At 30.8% G+C, this 19,180-nt stretch overlaps 1 protein-coding gene across 16 annotated transcripts in view; it reads right to left on the bottom strand.

Annotated features, from left to right (window-relative positions):
* LOC111000950 (basement membrane-specific heparan sulfate proteoglycan core protein) overlaps positions 1 to 19,180 on the bottom strand; it is a 119,863-nt gene that overhangs the window by 55,726 nt on the left and 44,957 nt on the right. The window contains exon 1 of one of the 16 annotated variants that reach the window (XM_045633932.1): positions 14,326 to 14,382. The exons of the other annotated variants lie outside the window; for them this stretch is intronic. The gene's annotated coding sequence lies outside the window, so the exon portion shown is untranslated. Of the gene's footprint in view, positions 1 to 14,325; positions 14,383 to 19,180 lie in introns of those variants that run through there. 16 annotated transcript variants of the gene reach the window in all.

Consider the following 19,180-nt stretch of genomic DNA (forward strand, 5'->3'; position numbering starts at 1 on the left):
TTTGTTAGCCGTTGACGCAATACCGATATAACATTATTTAATAACAATAAATGAATAATTTAATATCATATTATTAATCAGTCGGTTATTATATAATTTATTTTTATAAGATCGTTTATGGGCATTGGCTGGAGAATAATTAATTGATTTTATAGTTAATAATATCTTCGAATTTTGAGCACCAAAGGAACACTGATGTGAGATGAAACCGGTGCCGAAAACTTGGAATTTTCACAATTGTGTTACGGCCCTTTCTGATCTTTTACGTTTTTTATTTTTTTTTATGTTACTGGAGGCAAAAGGGCAGGGACGCTCACGCTGCTAGAAGGCTAGCAAGCGCGCTGCCGGCTTTTGGAAAATTGGTACGCCCTTTTGTTGTATGACCCTAAGTTAAATGGGTTCGAAAATACTTTTGTGAGCAGCTGGTTCCACATAGTGGAGGAGAGCGGCAAAAATTGCCGTTAAAAACGCTCAGTTGTCGACCGCCAGACGCCGAGCTGGTACGGTTGGTATTTTGTATTCAGCCTTGACGTCCGATAATGAAACTCAGCTGCAGGTATTCGTCCGAACAACTCCTCTGAACACTCTCCATGGTAATTTGATTTGTATAGACTATGGTCGATTGATAAGTAATTATTATTCTAATTTAGCAATATAACTGCGTATATCACGAAAAGGCTAATATGTGTAAAATGATACGTGATTCTTAGAGGTTACGTACGAATCCTATACTTTAAATGTTTAATAAATGATAGCTTTATGGGATTATCCGTATGTAATATAAGGGCAGAGTACGTTATTTCATCATTGTATAAACTGACAAAAACGTCCGTCTTGATCACAGTAGATAAAGGTATCATAAAAGTACATGTCAAGGTTGGTTTTGTGTTATCAATATGATAATGTAGGTACCTAACGGTCCGTTAAACTTGTAGATGATTTTGACGAATGAATAATTAGTAAGTTCTATTACTAATTATTCATACTAATTTAACAATTATTGTATAAGAACCAGCCTTTTGACTTTTGATTTTTGTAGCAAACTTTTATTCCGTTTTAATATCTTTAAACCTCTATGGATTTATAGAATTATATATTGCACACACGATAATTCCTCTTTTCAAAAACGCATTAACCCTCAATTAAGAGTTGCATATTTTACCCTTATCACTGTCGTGTTACTTTGTAACTATGAACGCGAGACATATTCTTTATACATTTGAGGTTATGAGTTTTACCTTACAATATAGGACAATTGGCATGTCCAATTGATTGATCTGCGTGTCAGACCAAATAGAATATGTTAACTATTAATTGTTTATTACAAAAATAATGTACATTAAAGATTAACGATAGCTTTCGCTGATGTACACAGATGATGTTTATTACAATATGTCATGGTGCAGATATTTAGCTTTGATATACATACTTTATGTAGGTCATTCATTAAAATGTTCTAAAATAAAACGAAGCCCTTGAATTCGTACCATCTGGTGTCTATTTCGCCGTTACAGTTATAACGCAAAATTACGCCCACGAATTTTAGTTTTAAGACTTTAAAACATATCCTGTCTTTAGATGTTATACCATAATAATAATTAAAGTAATTATGATTATAGTTCTGTTTTTTAACTGACTATCGCAATGTGTGGTTTAGATACATTCGTTTTCGGAATAATATTAAAGGCACTTATGAAGTTAATAAAATAATATCGTGAGAATCAAATGCAACAGAAGAGACAACTAAACGTGGGAACAAAAATAAAAATTAATTCACAACATACCATGTGTGTTTTAATCTCATTTCTTTTGCAATTAATATAGACATTTTCTTTCAGTATCAAAATCATAAGAAGTATGCCATACGTGACTCAGAGTGACAAAGAGCTCGCTTTAATCAGAACCTGTTGTTCTGAGACATTACACCTTTTCATCCCGTAGTTTGAGAGGGAAATCTCACCCCTATACCTAAACGTTGCATTTTAACATTAAGGCTCAATGCGTTAATTACACTTGAAGTTAATGAGTCCATTGTATAATAAAAATTACGTAATTATTACTTTAGAACTTATTACTTCTTACTATTTACTTTTTCGAATTAATAAAAAAGGACTCTTAGCTTCGAACGGCTGATAATTAACCCCATTATTCTTTAAAAAAACAGTCTGATGCGATGTTTTTAATAAGGAAAAGATTACCTACCTGTAATTCATCTGTCCATTTTATATATTTTTTTATATTTCGGAAATAAATATAGCCTATGTAATTATTAATAAATAAGAAATAATTGTTGTGTATCCTTTTTATAAAAAGAGGATAGATAGTTTTTCGGTGTATAAAATGTATTGAATATTTTTTCCAATACATTCGTTGATTACACGCATTTGTAAAAAGCAAGGCTTATCGTATTAGTCACAAGCTGGCTAATGTCATATAAATTGTCGAAGGAAATTGCCGACGCCACGATTATTACGATTCTAGTAAAACTTCAACTAAAATCAGGTACGTGGGTCAAACGAGGCGATACATTGGAAACATAATAACGCATTCTATGAACTATACAAGAATGTTCAGTGTTTGTCTTTATAGTCAACCATTAATAAACTATTTTTAAGAACCAATTTTTAAGAAGAAATTTATTGAAATAAGGTTTTTATTAAACACTGTCAAAATTTAGTCCCTGACGCTACTCAGACTCGTATATTGTACCAACCGTACCCACGGGTGGACAAGAATAAGTCGGTGACTTTATTGACGACCTATAAGAGATAAACAAGGGAATTCTTTTTATAAAATTTAGACTACGTTTCCCTTCTAATAGGTTTAAAATTTTATTGTTGATTTTCAATATTTGCTCTGCCTCGCGAATAGTTAAGCTTTTTAAATCAGTCCATTTAAATATGTTTATATCGATTAGATTAATATTATTAATGGAATTATTTTTCAATTACAAATTATACGAACGTCGAATAGTACCTTAAATGTTGTAAAATGTCTTGATGTCGATAAGACAAAGGCTCCCTAATGAACGAGGACACTCAGACTCCGAGTCGTTTGCTAGTTCATCCAACATTATTATGAGAACAATCTTTTTAAGGACATGCTTTAAGTTTTTATACGGGGAAGAAATGCAAAATACAAATAGTATACAGAGTAAGTCCTTGGATAAGCGATTACCTCCATACTCTGTAATTTCTAACAGCGAAACCGATTGCAAAGATTTCGTATGCAATTAAAAAAATAAAGTCTCGTGGAATTAATATAATTTTTACTACACATTGAATCCGTTACTCGTTCTTCGGTTTGTTTAGTCAATATGATTCAGCATAAACTACGCAACAACAAATGTTAGGGATAATAATTCAGAGACCGGTGACAGTTGGAACGGAATGGAAAGTCGCTCAAACTCTGCATTATCAAATTTACCACAAAAATGTCTATGCGAGACACTTATTTATACTGATATTAATTTCACAAAGAGGCACCATCGCGTGCGCATACCACCGTGATTGCTTGTGTGGTTTAAGTCATAAGCGAAATTATTCATTTTGAAACCTTTAAGACAGTCTAGTAATAATTAGTATACGAAAATAAGGCTACACAAAAACACAGATATAAGACTGCCAGAATAATATTTTTTTGTAAAGCAAAAACATAACAATATGACTTAATAATTGGTTTGATCTTTTTTACAAGAAAATAACGACGTTATGGCAAGGCACGACAATTCAAAGTGATAAGGAAACTATGTTAGAAGTGTTTACTGTATGTATGTGCTATCAAAAATAAGATAAGAGGTTGATATGTATTATCATGACTAGACTAAGATTTCTATTCTCATATAGGTATGTATTGTTTGTAAAAATCATACTATAGATATATGAGAATAGATAGGATAGATAGAATCCGCACCTCGAGAGAATGCCTGGATAGAAAACATAAGGGATGCCTTTTGTTGACACCGTTTGCCAAAAGGTATTAAGTAAAGATAGATAAGAGGAAATTATTATTATTATATATCCGAAACCTGGTGTCGGAATGCTAAAATTCATATTTCAAAATATGGAATACCTTAAAACGCTGCATTTTATAACTTAACGATGAACAAAGTTAATCGTTAAATAGTTGCTCTTTATGCAAATCTGTACATCGTCACGACAACTTTATGTTTTGTCTTTTTGGGCCACAAACTTTATAGCATTTAATAACAAAAGTTATGATCTGCATTGAAATTAAATATTTGTTTTTATTTTTCAAACTTTCTATGTAACAAAGTTTTTTCATAAACATTAATTAATTCCATATTTAATGTTGTGAGAAATAAACATTATTTATAAGTTTAATTGGAATAGGATTGCTTTTATTACATCGACATAAATCGAAAGCTGTACATTAAAAAAAATCAGTAGGACTACAACCTTTTTAAGTCTGGGCCTCAGATTTCTGAATCTGTTTCATTTGTCAGTCATTAGATTGATTGGGAATTATGTGATCAGCTCCTGTCTGACACTCAGCGACTTTTTAGGTTTAAGACAAACCGGTTCCACCACGATGTTTTCATTCACCATTCGAGCCAATGTTTAACACGCACACAAACAGAATATGGGATCGAACCTACGACCACAGGGATGAGATACGCACGCCGAAGCCACTAAGTCAACACTGCTCTTGTATATTTACGTATTAATCGCATGTATTTAATGACGTCTACTTAATTAAAGGGATCATCTATAGATGTAATTATCATTATTTTTTAAAGTATAACCTAGCACAAAAACTTAAGATTTTTAGATAAGAAAAAATATCTAGATTGCTTTTAATAGTAGGTAATTGTGCGATTTCCCTTTGAATTTACCCATTATAATAGCACTTTCAAGGCATATAAACCAAATACTTTCAGTAAAGTTCAGTAACTATTTATTACAAATAATTAAGGAGATATTTATTTATTTCATTTCTATGGTATCGCTTCGTCTCATTTGAGCCTAATCAAAATTTTACTTGTAATATTTTTTCAGTTATTTCAAACTTGGTCACGTAACTCAGTTCACAACACTAAAATGCGTTTGAATAAATGTAGCTAAATGTAAATTTTTCAAAATCAAACTCAAATGCATTTCCGAGTTTTAAACTTTTCTACAACTTAAATTGAAAACTTTTTATCGCGTAAGTAAAAATTAAATTGCTACCTGCAATAAAGAACTGAACCCTTATCATATGTAAAATTAACATATTATACAAAGAAAAAGTGGGGTGGGAAAAGGGCACAACGCATCAAACTGCTCACAGCAGTTCTAGGAGGGATCTTCGGATTAAAGTGGGACAAGTGTGGCTTATATTACATGGAAGATATTTGCATTAAGCAGAGATGAAAACTATTTATTGGGCAGATAAGATGACTAAGAATGTATTAGGTATCACTAGGTACAAACAGTGGGGAATGTTGAATGACATTCGATTCTTAGATTTACAACGTAGATAGTGGGTATATATTGTATATTTGATCCTTATCGCTCTTGTGGCATTTTGCAAATAAATATGCGTGAAATTTCAATCACACCTAAGTATACAGCCTCTAGTACGAAGACACTTCGATAATTCAATTTATACAGTCAAACTGATCACAAAGAACATCTTTCTCTTAACTTTTTACTATAGAAACCCATTGTAAACTTGAATACGGTAGTTTAACAAACAATCTAATTAAAGTTGACACAATATACGAGTAAGGCGTGCTACACACTTGTGCATTCTATATTTTGTGGTTGAAGAAGTTTTCGCTGATAAATAGTTTTAGGTGACCGGTTTCGTTCAGCTGCACTTAGTATTAATAATTATCAAATTATTAAAAATATCGAGTTCTCACAGAAACATTATTTTTCAGTCACTAAACTTATTCACAGAAATACATAAATATTATAAAATTTTTATAAATCAGTAGAATAATGTATGCATATAATCTCTGACTAAAGCCTAAGAATAACATGTAGAGAGACGGTGAAGAATTCATATAACTCATTCCATTTTATTATGAAGATTAAGCTCAATAGAACGGAATATAATCTGATGTTCACATTTGCTTTGTTAATTACTGCTGTCCATCCGCATGTCATCCATGATTAGTAGAACACGTCTCAATTTGTGTAAAGATTGACTGATGACTTGGACCGATCGTGTTGTTTAAAAAGCTTATTTCTACTATACGTACATATAAAGAAAATAGCAGTGAAAATTGTAATTCATGAAAATTGTAATATTTGTTATATCGAAACGCGAAAACATGTTTACTTTTCAGGTTTTACGTTAAGACTGTATTTTTCGGTTTTCCACATTTAATTGTTACATAATACTTTATACGATTAATTAGTGTAATAAAACACTATATAGGCATAGATTTGATAAGTTATTTACACAATGCGTGACCTGAGTTTATCGTCGGGGTCCTATAGGGCTATTATGTCAACTGATAAACGTTATATTCAGCTGTACTCTACAAGATCTTGAAAAACAATTACTTTGACCTTAGTGGCTATGGAAACAAACATATATAGATTTTAATTAAAAGTTATTAAATTGATATATATTGAGATACCCAAAGCATTTAGCGCAGAAGATTTTCTATTTATTTTTAAGATTATAAAGTGTATATCGAAAAAGGCAGGTGGCCCGTCCATCTGACATTGACACCAAGTGATATGCCCACGGACACTAACACAGCTAGAAGGTTCGCAAGTGCGTTATCAGCCTTTTAAGAATATATGAAATACCTCGAAGTGCAGCTAGTTCTTAAAATGTATTATTTAATTGAATGTAAAAAGTTCGGAACATACGTAAATCATGATCAAAAATAATATGTATGTAACACATTGATGACGACTTTACAGTGTGTATTTGTGCGAGTGCCTTGCAAGCCTGAATAGAGATAATTTATATGTGAATAAATATAAATAACCCTTTATTACCAATTTTTTTTAGTATCAAACATTTAGCAACCGCTTAACTAAAGTATTCTTCGAGCGATATGTTAATTAATCATAGTTTAAATTCAATAACACTTTCATGAATATTATGATCCCGCATTCATACTTTGCTAGTTTTGTTGAGAATATATTATTTTTAATTAAAACTAACAACCGCAGATTCCCCTGAACAAATATCAGTCTAAGAAGAGTATTGTGGTACATCTTGATCGTTATACGATGAAACATTTCTAATTTCACGAGTAAAGAACACATATCGTTTCAACAACACGACCCTACATCAAAGCGAATTTAAATGGCGACAATAGCAAAATAACAATTTATAAGGGTCTTGAGATGTTTGTTAAACAAACCCTTAATACATTGTTTTGTATATAAAAAGTAAATTGAACCAGTATTGTTAAGCGTGTGAGGCTCAATATTGAGATCTTGCGTTCATATTATATGTACCAATGAGTTATTCCGGCCGTAATTACTTTACTCATGTTATATAAAAAACATCGCGAGATTATTAGTATGACATAGCGCCGCTTTTTTACAAAAATAAGATAAACTATGCCATGTTACACATTGTATAAATTTATAGAGCAATACAGTACACGGCACAGGTTCCTTTCTATACACTAACGCCCAAACCAATGTCAATCCATTTTTGACTATCTATATATCTATTTTGACCAAATATTATTAAACATCTTTCACATCTGTGTTACATCTGTCGATACAAGCTATCCATCGTAGGTCGGATCGGTGTATTTCGATAGACCTTTGTATGAAAATGACAGTTTAACTGTGCCAATATCCTATCTTAAGAATTTAGCTTACACCAGTTTTTAAAATAATTAAAAAGCTGTTTGATAAGTTTTAAACATAGATAAAAACATATCAAATAGCTTTTAGATATATTTTAATATATTTGTACGGTTTTACATATTTAGTTTATTTGGTTTAAATTGATTATCAAATATGAATGTAAAGAGCGAAGAGATTGTATTTTATCAGACGCTAAAAAAGTATTGTCTTCGTAAGGTTTGGTTATTGGGATGCACATAAATCGATCGACTGTCACGGTCTGATCTCAGATTGCTTTCAATCTGAGATTGTGGATTAAAATTTGGGTTCGGGCGTGACATTACAACGAGAAAATATTTGTATTTCTATATGTTTTAATAAATTAAAACCTTCAGTAGGTTAAAAATTTCACCATTAGATTACATTATCCAAATATTATAAAAATGTCTTAGAAAGCAGCTTATGTGCATTATAATCATGAGTGTATTTAAAAATAATTGAATTAAATTCTTTGATATTTTACAAGTTGTTTGTCTCATTATGAGCCTGCCTAAATGCTTATCAAGTCGTTGTTTCTTTTTATAGCAGTAAGTTCTAAGAACACAAGCAGTATCGATGATTGATAATACTGTTCATGTTACATTATTGACAGAGACAAAACTATCACGTTTATTTATTTACATTCCTTCTTCAATTTATGGGTGACATTTGACGAATGCGTAAGATAGGTTGGAACGATGTAACCTAGTACTTGGAATTAATTTGAACCTGACCAGAATGATAACTCCGTAACTGCACATTATTCATTCAAAGATCTGCTTTCAGATTTGTTATTTAACTATAACAATATTATAAAATAAAGTAGATTTTTGTTTTATTGATTATTGATCACCTCTATATAGAATAATGTTTAGTATACTTAAAACCCATTCATTACACAAAAATGGTTAATCGGAATAGGCTCCGCTATTAATTTATTACTTTGACGTTTTTATAAATATCATCATAATTTAAGTAAAAGGTAATCTTTATTGGTAGACTTTTAATGTTTATGGTTATTTGTACTTTTTTGTATTATTTATTTAATCAATGCGAGAACTACGTGCGTTATGATTTTTGTATTCCTCATTTCAATGAGACAGTCAGACGCAGGCCTGATACAGACTCTTAACGGTAATATAAGCTTCAATTGGGATTATATCGTTAAAACAGTACTGTGAGCCCACAAAGCTTTGCAAAGAATTATATCAATGTCATTATTTATTACAATCATAAAGAAATAGTAGAAGTCGGAGACAGTGAGCACACAGGCTTAAAACAGTATTGGATTATTTACTTTACACAGATATGGACATAAAAGTTCAAAAAGGCTTTAATATTTAATATTACTTAAAAAAATTAATAAACATAACAGTATTCAGAAATAACGGACGGAAGAAGACGTGAAAGCTGAATGTAATAAATGGAAACCCTTGTTTCACTCAATGGGCGGCTGAAAGAGGGTTGTTAACCCGCCGATACCGTTAGATATCTGAACTCACGCGCAACTGATACGTAAATACCGGTGCGAGTATCCACTGATGGTATAATGAAATGTTATGTAATAGTAGATTATATGCTAAGGGAATAAATCTCTATTTGAAGGCAAGAACAATTATCTGAATCAAAGTGAATTCAAAAACGTCACGCGAATAAAAAAGGGTCGCTGTTCCTCATTGTACCTTTTACCACATCTATATCATAAAAATGCGTCTAATGAAATAGGATAACGTTTAAATTAATAATAGTTATTCTTGAAGCAACTGTTTTTTAATTTTATTTACTTAAATTATGAACGATAAGAAAGTAGTAATTTTGCACATTTTTTCACTTTTTGTAATTGCTCCGCGCATGGATTCTTTGACTGCCAGTTGTTACTAATAGGTTTATTGATATGTTTGTCATACCATGTTCGTAATCGAAACTATACATATTTGATATTATACCTAAATTCAAGTTACTTATAATCCATACTAAATAGCTATATTACCGGGTGGTGTTAAAAATTGAGTGATTAGACTTAACAAAACAAATAAAACATTTGCGACAGCAAGTACTAAATATTTCAAAGATTTCTCTTACCTCAAAAAAACAAAATGGTTTTATAAAATAATGGTTTTATAATATGCTATAATATACTATAATAAATTTGTTTTTAGGAATAAGACCGCAAAAAAATCACACTAACGTTCTAACTAGTCTTCACATCAACTAAAATATTTTCATTATTTTGTTTATTGATTAAGAATAATTTAGACCCTATCTGTCAGGTATTAAACGTGAAACAGACTAAATAACCTTCTTGTTATTGTTCTATTGCCCTTTACTACTGATTTCAATCAATTATGAAATAAACTGAAATTGAAAATTAATTAACGAAAATAAGACTTGGCTTAAAGGTCTCGTTATCAGACCATGAAATTTCTGTGTTCATTATAATTTTATCTCAGATTTAGGATGATAGCATCCTTTTGAGACTGAAGGAAGCAGTTATAAGTTATTTTATGAGTTTTCTATGGAATCTTGAAACAACAAAATCCGCCTACGATTTTCCTTTGCCCTCCTTTGCCGTGTATTGATATTGGTAACTCTATACGATACACTTTCCTTTGAATTCTAACCCGCTTAGATCTTAAAGGATTTATTTGATTTTTTTAACACAACGCATGGGTTCCGTGTAAGAAAATTTCTAATATAGCAATGCAATTATTTTTAACAGCTTCGTGCCTCGTGTATGTATATCTCGTTTCATTCCCGGTGATCTATGTGTGCCTTTATTAGGTAGAAAAATTTGTTTGCTTATATTTATATAATTTAAAAATAGAATAAGTATAAACATTTTGGATTCTGAACATCCCCCTGCCCCAAATAATTAGCGTAGGCGATTATCAAGAGCACTTGAATCAATCTCGAGAAACATTGAAATTTTGTAAACACTTGAATTTGAATAAAAATATACAATATTTTATTGATTTGATTGGCAACTTGAAATTTTGTTTTGAATTAGGTGTTGTTAGATTATTCTACAATCAACTTAAAAAAGTAATACATTAAAAATTTTCATATATGTTTAGGTATAAATGTCTATTTATCTGAAATGTAAATGTACCCTTTAAATTCATCCAGATACACTATTTTTGGGTTTCGAGTTTTGCATCTGATGAAGTTGTTCCTATTTTGGTTCATATTAAAATGGATGTGCAATAATTTGTCACATTAAATTAAAGCTTATCATTGCTAATTTGGAGAGCTTTTAAACACTCCAGTTTTATTAATTTATTATTAGGATGTTTAACCTCCAAAATTCCTATGGCCCTAGAAAAATATATAACGTTTACGACTTCATTAATTCTAGTATTTTATTATTATTCCATACGCTGTTTATTAAAGCCAGGCTTTAGGTGTCACTAACAAAGTCTGGGTGTCATTTGTTGCAAACGCTTAACTGAAATGCCTGAAATTAGTTGTGGCCAGGTTTTTGTCAAATAAAACAACAATACATCCGTTACTAACAAACACATAAACCTACATTCAACGGTCTCTTTCGAGCAAAAGTGAATTTTATAGCTTCACAGAATCTTATTTCTGCAGAAATATTGCTTGTTAAAAATAAAATGTCCCATGTATGTCTTTTACTAATTACCGCAACGACTGTTAAAAAATCTGTTATGAGTAAGTTATGGAAATTTAATTTTGATAGTCTTAACATTTTTAAAGAAAATTACCAACCACTTTCAACCAGGCTGGTGAGTACGACTATGCAAAAACAAAGACGGTAAGTATCTTTAGATTGTGATTATTCAACAGCATTTAAATCCAATACGCGACAAGATATGTCATGACCATATGTTCTCGTTCCATTATTACTATGTCGTTTTACAATATCACCTTTTCTTTCTGAACACCGATATTGTTTTTAAAATTTTAAAGAATGTTTTGTTTTTTTGAATACTTGGCAATGACTTTAAAACAACACAAACCTTATGACGTTTGGGTTTTTTTAATTCAATATAATTAATCGAAATGAATGTAGAATTTGTTTTTGAAATTAAAATTTCATTTCTCCATCAAAGCTTTGTAAAAGTCTGAATAGTAAAAAATATATAATGTACAAATACCAATTTACTTTACTTATTACTTTAATTAAGTTGATGTTTTCATTCACGTATAAAAAGTACAAAAAAGTAATTGGTGATTTATTGTAAAAGAAAATTGTTACCCCTTAGGGCTTAAAACAATAGAAATAGAAACTAAATCAGAGAAAAATTAAAAGTGAACTCGACTGGACCAATATAATTATGGCATACCAATTTAAAGTAATCGAAAGAATTATACCTAATAAAAAAAACTAATACACAGTAGTTAAAGGATGATTTTTAAATAAATGACAGTTTCTTTTAAAGATGGCTAAGCAAATCAAGCACATTTGTGCATGATTTCTCATCTTCAAACGCAAGATTTGTATTTATCAAACGATTTCATGCAAATCAAACCTAGCACTTTGTTATCCAATAGTTTGTCGCGAAAGGGTTATTCATTTCATAAAGGGAAATTCAATCTACATACGCACCTTAGTAATATTATTAAAAAGTATAAAATGTATAATAAAACTTCAACTTTTTGAAAGCGACGGGTGCGGTGAGGTTTTCTGTATTATATCCTTAAAGTGGGCTAATAAATATTATTTTAGAAAATTAATGTGTGTTTGAAGACAAGTTAATTGGCATTTATATAATAATTATGATTTTAACTTTAATGATTAAAGTTGCACTTATACATACAACTTTAGAGCATATTTTAATAGTATTTTTGACGTCATCTCATGATTTTAACACGGCAAATATGTTTCAGAATTAACGAAAAAAATACATATGATTTAAATGCATATGTTCTTCAATTATCCCTATTTATTCCGCGTGATTTGATTATAATTGCTCAAACTATTTGGACTTACAAATATATAAATAAAAAGAAAATAACCAACGTAAATTATTATTAATTATTACGTATTAATGATATATATATTCGCCAGTTGCTTTTCATTAAATTATGTTTAATTTTTTTTTTCGTTTTATGTAATGCAACGTGTTAATAAATAAAAATATATTCTACGAATAATTATGTACGTGCCACATTTTTGTATAATGTATTTTTATATGTAGAACTTTGACTTTTATCGTTTTAAATATGAACTTATAAGTCAATAAAATTAGGAGAAGAACGATTTTAATCAAGCTTGTTATTAACATAATTTGAATTAATTTAATAATTATAATTTTAATTGTTTTAATCTTTGAAAAATGGTAAACTACAACGCCTTACGCATTTGTGACTAAAAATCTTGTAACCAAGTTTTAAAGTGCACACATTGAACTCCTTTATGTAAAATAGATACAGATTTGGTGCCGTTATCACAAAACTGTATCAATTCTCAAGAAATAGGTAATTTAAATGTGTTGTTCAAGGTTTTCATAAATATACGCCTCAAACTGAAAACCAGCGGAATTTCGGTTAAAAATAATACCAGTTGTCAGCATAATAAGATTAAATTTTGAGAAAGTATTTTTTATTCTTTAAAAGTAAAAATGTTAACTTCAATTTTTTAAACAAGTTGCATATTGTGTTTTCCTACAAAATTTCAGCGTATTGGAAGTTCGTATATCGTTTTATTATAATTAATGAAAATTGTTGCATGTAAAAATATATTTCTTTTTATTTCGATAATATTTGATGTTAAGCTATTTATTGAGCCGATTCATAATGAAATTAGAGTTGTTTGTTTTACAAAATTTAAGATATTTTCGGAAAGTTTTAGGAGTAGCCCAGTGAAGTACACATTGACAGCTTTGAACCAATATTATTAGAACAGCGACAAAGCCTAATATTGGCGCTCCATTTAAAGTAATTATCATTTGTGTTTCATTATTGAAAATAATATTTATTTCGTTTGGATAACATTATTTTTCTTATCTTTGTGATCGCACTCTCTAAAAATTTAAAAGCATATTATATTCTTTTCTGAGTAATGATGCTATCAATTACATAGACTTCTGTTTGCATTGATAACGAGATTACGTGCGAAGCCTTCAAAAAACTCTCTTATTAACGTAACGATACATCCGCGAGCAATCGTTTTAATCCCATTATTATTTTTTTAATTCCTGCAAACTATTTTAAAATTAATATTATACGTAATAAATATGCGTAGATCTTTATATAACCAGTTGGATATTTTATTACAAAAATATAAATATCATTTACCTAATATGAATTAATCAATCTACATAATAGTGATGAATTAACTGCCCTTTTCGTAACGATTTTTCACAATTCAACTTCCTAACAAATCAGAAGAACGGCAATTTTAAGTTTAAAAACTCCGAATGCAAGTGGAGAAATGTTAGAATAAGTTTTAGCGCGGGATTTCTTAAATTGGTGCACATCTGTGAGTAGCCGAGAAGGGACCAAGAAAAGTTGTGTCGGGTTAAGTTTGGGATACTGTCACAAAACTTACGGATAAATGTAGACTAACCGCGCGGTAAGGGAAACGTCCAACCGGCGGACCGTGCCGTATTCGACTAGCTGTAAGCCGACTGGCGAGAGCGGGCTGGAGCCTTGCAGATAGCTTCATTGCTCCAGTCGTCTCTAAATTAACGCATTAATAGCTTGGGGTACATCGAGTAACGCTAGGTTCATAGAAGGGCCTGTCAAACCTCTCGAACACTGTGTACAGGCGAACTCACTAAGGCTGTTTGCAAACTTCCACATTCTGTTGCAAACTCTATGTTGAACCAAAAATCAAATTAGCGTAGACAATCATGTGATTGCATCCATTACGAAATAAATCACCTATTGTTGTTTAATGGAGCTGAAATATTTAGGAGTGAATTAGATGCAGTTTACATTCAGTATATTTTGGATATTTACACAGATTTGGTATAGTAATTGAAAATAGCGCGTATTAAAATTTATGTTTGACAACTAGATCTTAGTGCGCATATTAAAAGGTCGTTTTAATAAAACTATGGTTTATTCTATTCACATTTCCTGCATTTGTCGCGAACAAAGAAACACATCTAGTTAATGAGGTATGTTAAGTCCAGTTTCATTACAGTGCGCACTTGTAGAAGGGCAAATTTTGAAGTAATGTAGACAAGTGTCGTTTGAAACTTAGAAGTGCGACCGCTGTACCTTACCTTGTAAAGTGTTACAGAAAACTTTGTCATCGAAAACGTGTGACTGACGTGGCACTTTGAAATTTCTAAGTCCCTCAATATGGGTCGTGTGGAGTACTGTACTATTTATAGTTGCACATCTTATGGCACTCGAAACGTCTTGTTGGATTAACGCTATATCGAATTCATTGATGAACGTTAAATTTACTTGCTGATCGATTTTGTGGCAAGAAATGTCGGCAAACTGTCTTTCCATTAGGTGCAACTGCAGTTTAAACCACTCATATTATATGTAACATCTATCACGATCAAAGACATTCTAAAGGTTAAGGACGCTCGCTATAGCAATCTTACATACAATGGTTAAAGTGAACAGGAAGCGACGGGCGCAAGGTTTAAAACGGGAGTCTTGGTCACTCTTACTCTCAACCCACAGGCCTAATATCATTAAATTATCGATAGAATAGAATATATATAACATTTTACTTATATATTTCTATAAAACTTATTGTAAATTATAAATTTCTCTGGGGCTCAAATAAAAACTAGATATTATTTATACTTTTTTAAATCTAAATTCAGAGGCGTTTTTATACGGGATATTGTGTTTGTGATATTTACATTAATCTTCACGTAGAGTCTTTCTAATAGACTGAATTCAACATTTCATCTTAATAATCTTAAATTTAATCTAAGCCGTGTTAACAAAAAGTGTGATTTATAAAGCTTCATATTTCTACGTAGCACGTACATATAGTATTTTTAGAGCGTCCTCCCGCTAACAGCTTAGCACATTTAAACGGATTAGCAATGAACTCAAGAGTAGAAAGTGCTACATAGTTGTAAGGGTTGTCTAATAACCAAAGCCTCACCTCAAAAAACTTATATACCGTTTTATATTAAGAAATAATAGTAAATTCTTATTTCAAATAGCACTGTTTATAGTATATCAAAGAGAGAAAGTGACCTAGCATGAAACGCAATACGGGGTTCTATCTATTGATTTTTATTTTAACTTTGTTTTAACGATGATAAAATAAGGTTATATACATTTTATTTATAATCTTATTTAAAGAAAAGTAGAAGTTTTATTTGTCTTAAATTGCTTCAAGTTTAGTAACAAAAATAAATGTTTACCCTTCTACGTTTCGTAAAATATATGGGGCTAAGTAACAAAAAGTGTAGCCTATCTGAGTAAGACAACCTCAAGGATCTCTTTGAGTAACATTAATCGGGTTTCATAGTCTCCAAGGTGACTAGCGCATTACTAAAGGTCGTAACTGCAGTTAGACTCTTTCCCTTTACATTTAAGATATGTTTTAATGCAAGAAAGTTATTAAGGTTAAATACACGTGTCACATGTCGATATTCGTTTACCAGGCGTGATTAAAAATGACGCGGTCAATTGCTTTAAACGTTTGTTATTTGTTTGTAATAGAATGGTATTCTATCATATTTAAAGAGTCTTCCCATAGGGTTGTAACAAACGAACGAGACTTTGATGATACGTGATACAAATCGGATAATTTTTTAAAGGGATTATTATATTTAGGATTTAGGTAACAGTGAGGATGATCGTTCGCATAATTGGAGGTTAGAATAATTTCACTGCCTCACTATTAAACAATCGGAAACTAAACAGCATGAACTTTACTATCATTTCCTCAAGTATTCGTTTACGTAAATACGATAATAGGAGTTTTCAACAATCAAAATTATTGTACCTACAGTTTTACATGCTGTTTACGTATTGTTAGTATTTAGATCTTTTGTCCTTTATCCATCCATCCATTTTCCATCAAATAATATTTTAATAAATATATATACAATAATTTTATAAGAATATTAGAAATTGGTTTTCAATTTTCTTTTGTAATAAAAAAAGTGTCGCTACAACAATGCCTTTAATTATAAACAACTTGTAAATATGTATAACTATTTCTCTGTTATATATTAAGGTGACGTTATATGGTTTGATAATAAATATATTATTAGTACGTTAGTCACATAAACTACTGAACGGTATGTTAAACTAATCTAACGATGACGTTTCTGAGAAACTCATAACATCTATGCGAAACCATGTCAACTAGTAACCTATTTATTAATATAATTAAGTGATATAGGACAAGCTTATAAACTGAAAATTACGTCTCAAAAAAAAATACAAAATTGACTATTAATTTGCCCATAAAGGCAGACGAAATCAAAGCAAAACACATTTAAGAAATCGATGTTTGAATTTACGGAGAGAATAATACTATGTGTCGCAACTTATCAACAAATATCTAAATATCCGGACGATTCTCGTGCTTAAGTGTACACATTGTTTAAGTACTTATAAGGATTTTGTAATTACGTAAGTCGTTAATGTTTAAGCAATTTATAAAATTAATAGTGATATCAAAACAAGACTGCAATATTTTCTCTGTTTCCGTTAGTACCTCGGAGAGTATAGAGATGAAAACAACATGTCTCAGAGCCACAAACCACGTTTGTCAGGCACAGAAGGCTGAACAACTACTTGCCTATAAAATTTAGATGACATAGACTCAGACATCTATCGCCGAAACACAAGAAGGCTTGTGTCAAGTGTAGGTTGTTTAATTGTATGGAAATATTATCATCACTTAAAAAAATCGATTATAACTACTCATTTCACGACCGGCTACGGACAACCCTTTAATATATTTGTCCTCGAACAAACTTAATCATTGTTACCAAATATCTAACCGTTAGCTTGATTAAACGACATAATATATTGTTGTAGTGAAAACTGAACCTTGTTTTTATAAGAAATAAAATTGAAATTTGTTTATATTCTGGTGTTTTTCATCAATCATTATCAACACATTGTTGTTGAGGTTTTGAACTGGTTAAGCTGTAATTCTAATGCATGTATTGAATTTTGTCGGATCGCATTAGTTTATTGAAAAGGCTGAGGTACATAGTAGTTAATAATTTATAACTTTTTGTACTGAGAGTACAGTTTTGGGAAATAATAATTAATTATGAATAAACTATTCAGCAGCAAAACCTTCGCTAAATTTTAATATACTTTTTCATATCTACTTAAAACAGAAAATATTTGAAGTAACAGTAGTGTATGTTAAACGTCGAAAACAGTATTTGTATGAAAATGACAGTGCGTGTCGACAATACAGGTATGAAAAAGTGTATTAAAATTAGGGAACCTAAGTTGAAATGTAGGACCATAGACGGACCTCTAAAATATAAATCCGCCCTAGAACGACTTCGATTGTAGTTCGCGCCTGTGCTTTTTTATAGGTCTTCGCTTTTCTATCTATTTTTTAATCGGACTTTACAGTTGTTATGACTAAAAACGGCATCATTTTTATTACAAGTATATTTTAAAGTTTAAAATGAAAAAAAAATCCTTATTAAGAATACAGTTATATATAATGGAAATTAAAATGACAGTTTATGACATTTTCTTTTGAATTATTGTATGTAAAGGGAGGATAAACTTGCTGAGTTTCTTGCCCGTTCTTCTCAGAACAAGACCTCCTGGTAGTCTTGCGAACGGATGGCGTAGTTTTGCTCTTTCGCGAATTTTGTAAACGTTTTTGACATTCACAAGCATGCCTTAGGTCGCATCTGGACTGAATAAATGAATTTTGATTTTGATTTTTGATTTTTTGATTTTGAAAAGACTTGTTAACGAATTAGAGTCTCGGATAAAATCGAATGCCCAACTCATTTTACTTACAGCAAATCGCGATTGTTTAAAATCTACTATTGTATCGAATTGACATAGTGACCAAGTGTTCACTAAAAATTGTGGCAAGCTTATTACTCATCAGACTCATGACGTCATAAGAAGATAACGCCTGCATTCCTGTGCAAACCAAACAAACATTGCTCCAATTTAAAAAGATTATTAGCAAGACGTGAGATTGTTTACGACTCTGCATTTAAAATTCTAAACATGATAATACGCTTCTTTAATGTGTGTGTAGTAGTAGTTTGAATTTACGAATTTTATCTTTATTAAATTCGTAAGAAAGACCGAGTCAAGCGATTTGGTGCATTAAAGATGTAAACAGACTTTAATAACAATAGTTTAACATATTGAGTGCTTTTTTGTCGAATCGGGGCCATAGTAGCCCACTCGGATCCGTGCGAGCGTCCCGTACATTTTTTAAAGCATTGCCATCCCTAGCTCTGGGATCC

Source organism: Pieris rapae, chromosome Z (genome assembly GCF_905147795.1).
Source record: "Pieris rapae chromosome Z, ilPieRapa1.1, whole genome shotgun sequence".
Lineage (NCBI taxonomy): Eukaryota > Metazoa > Arthropoda > Insecta > Lepidoptera > Pieridae > Pieris > Pieris rapae.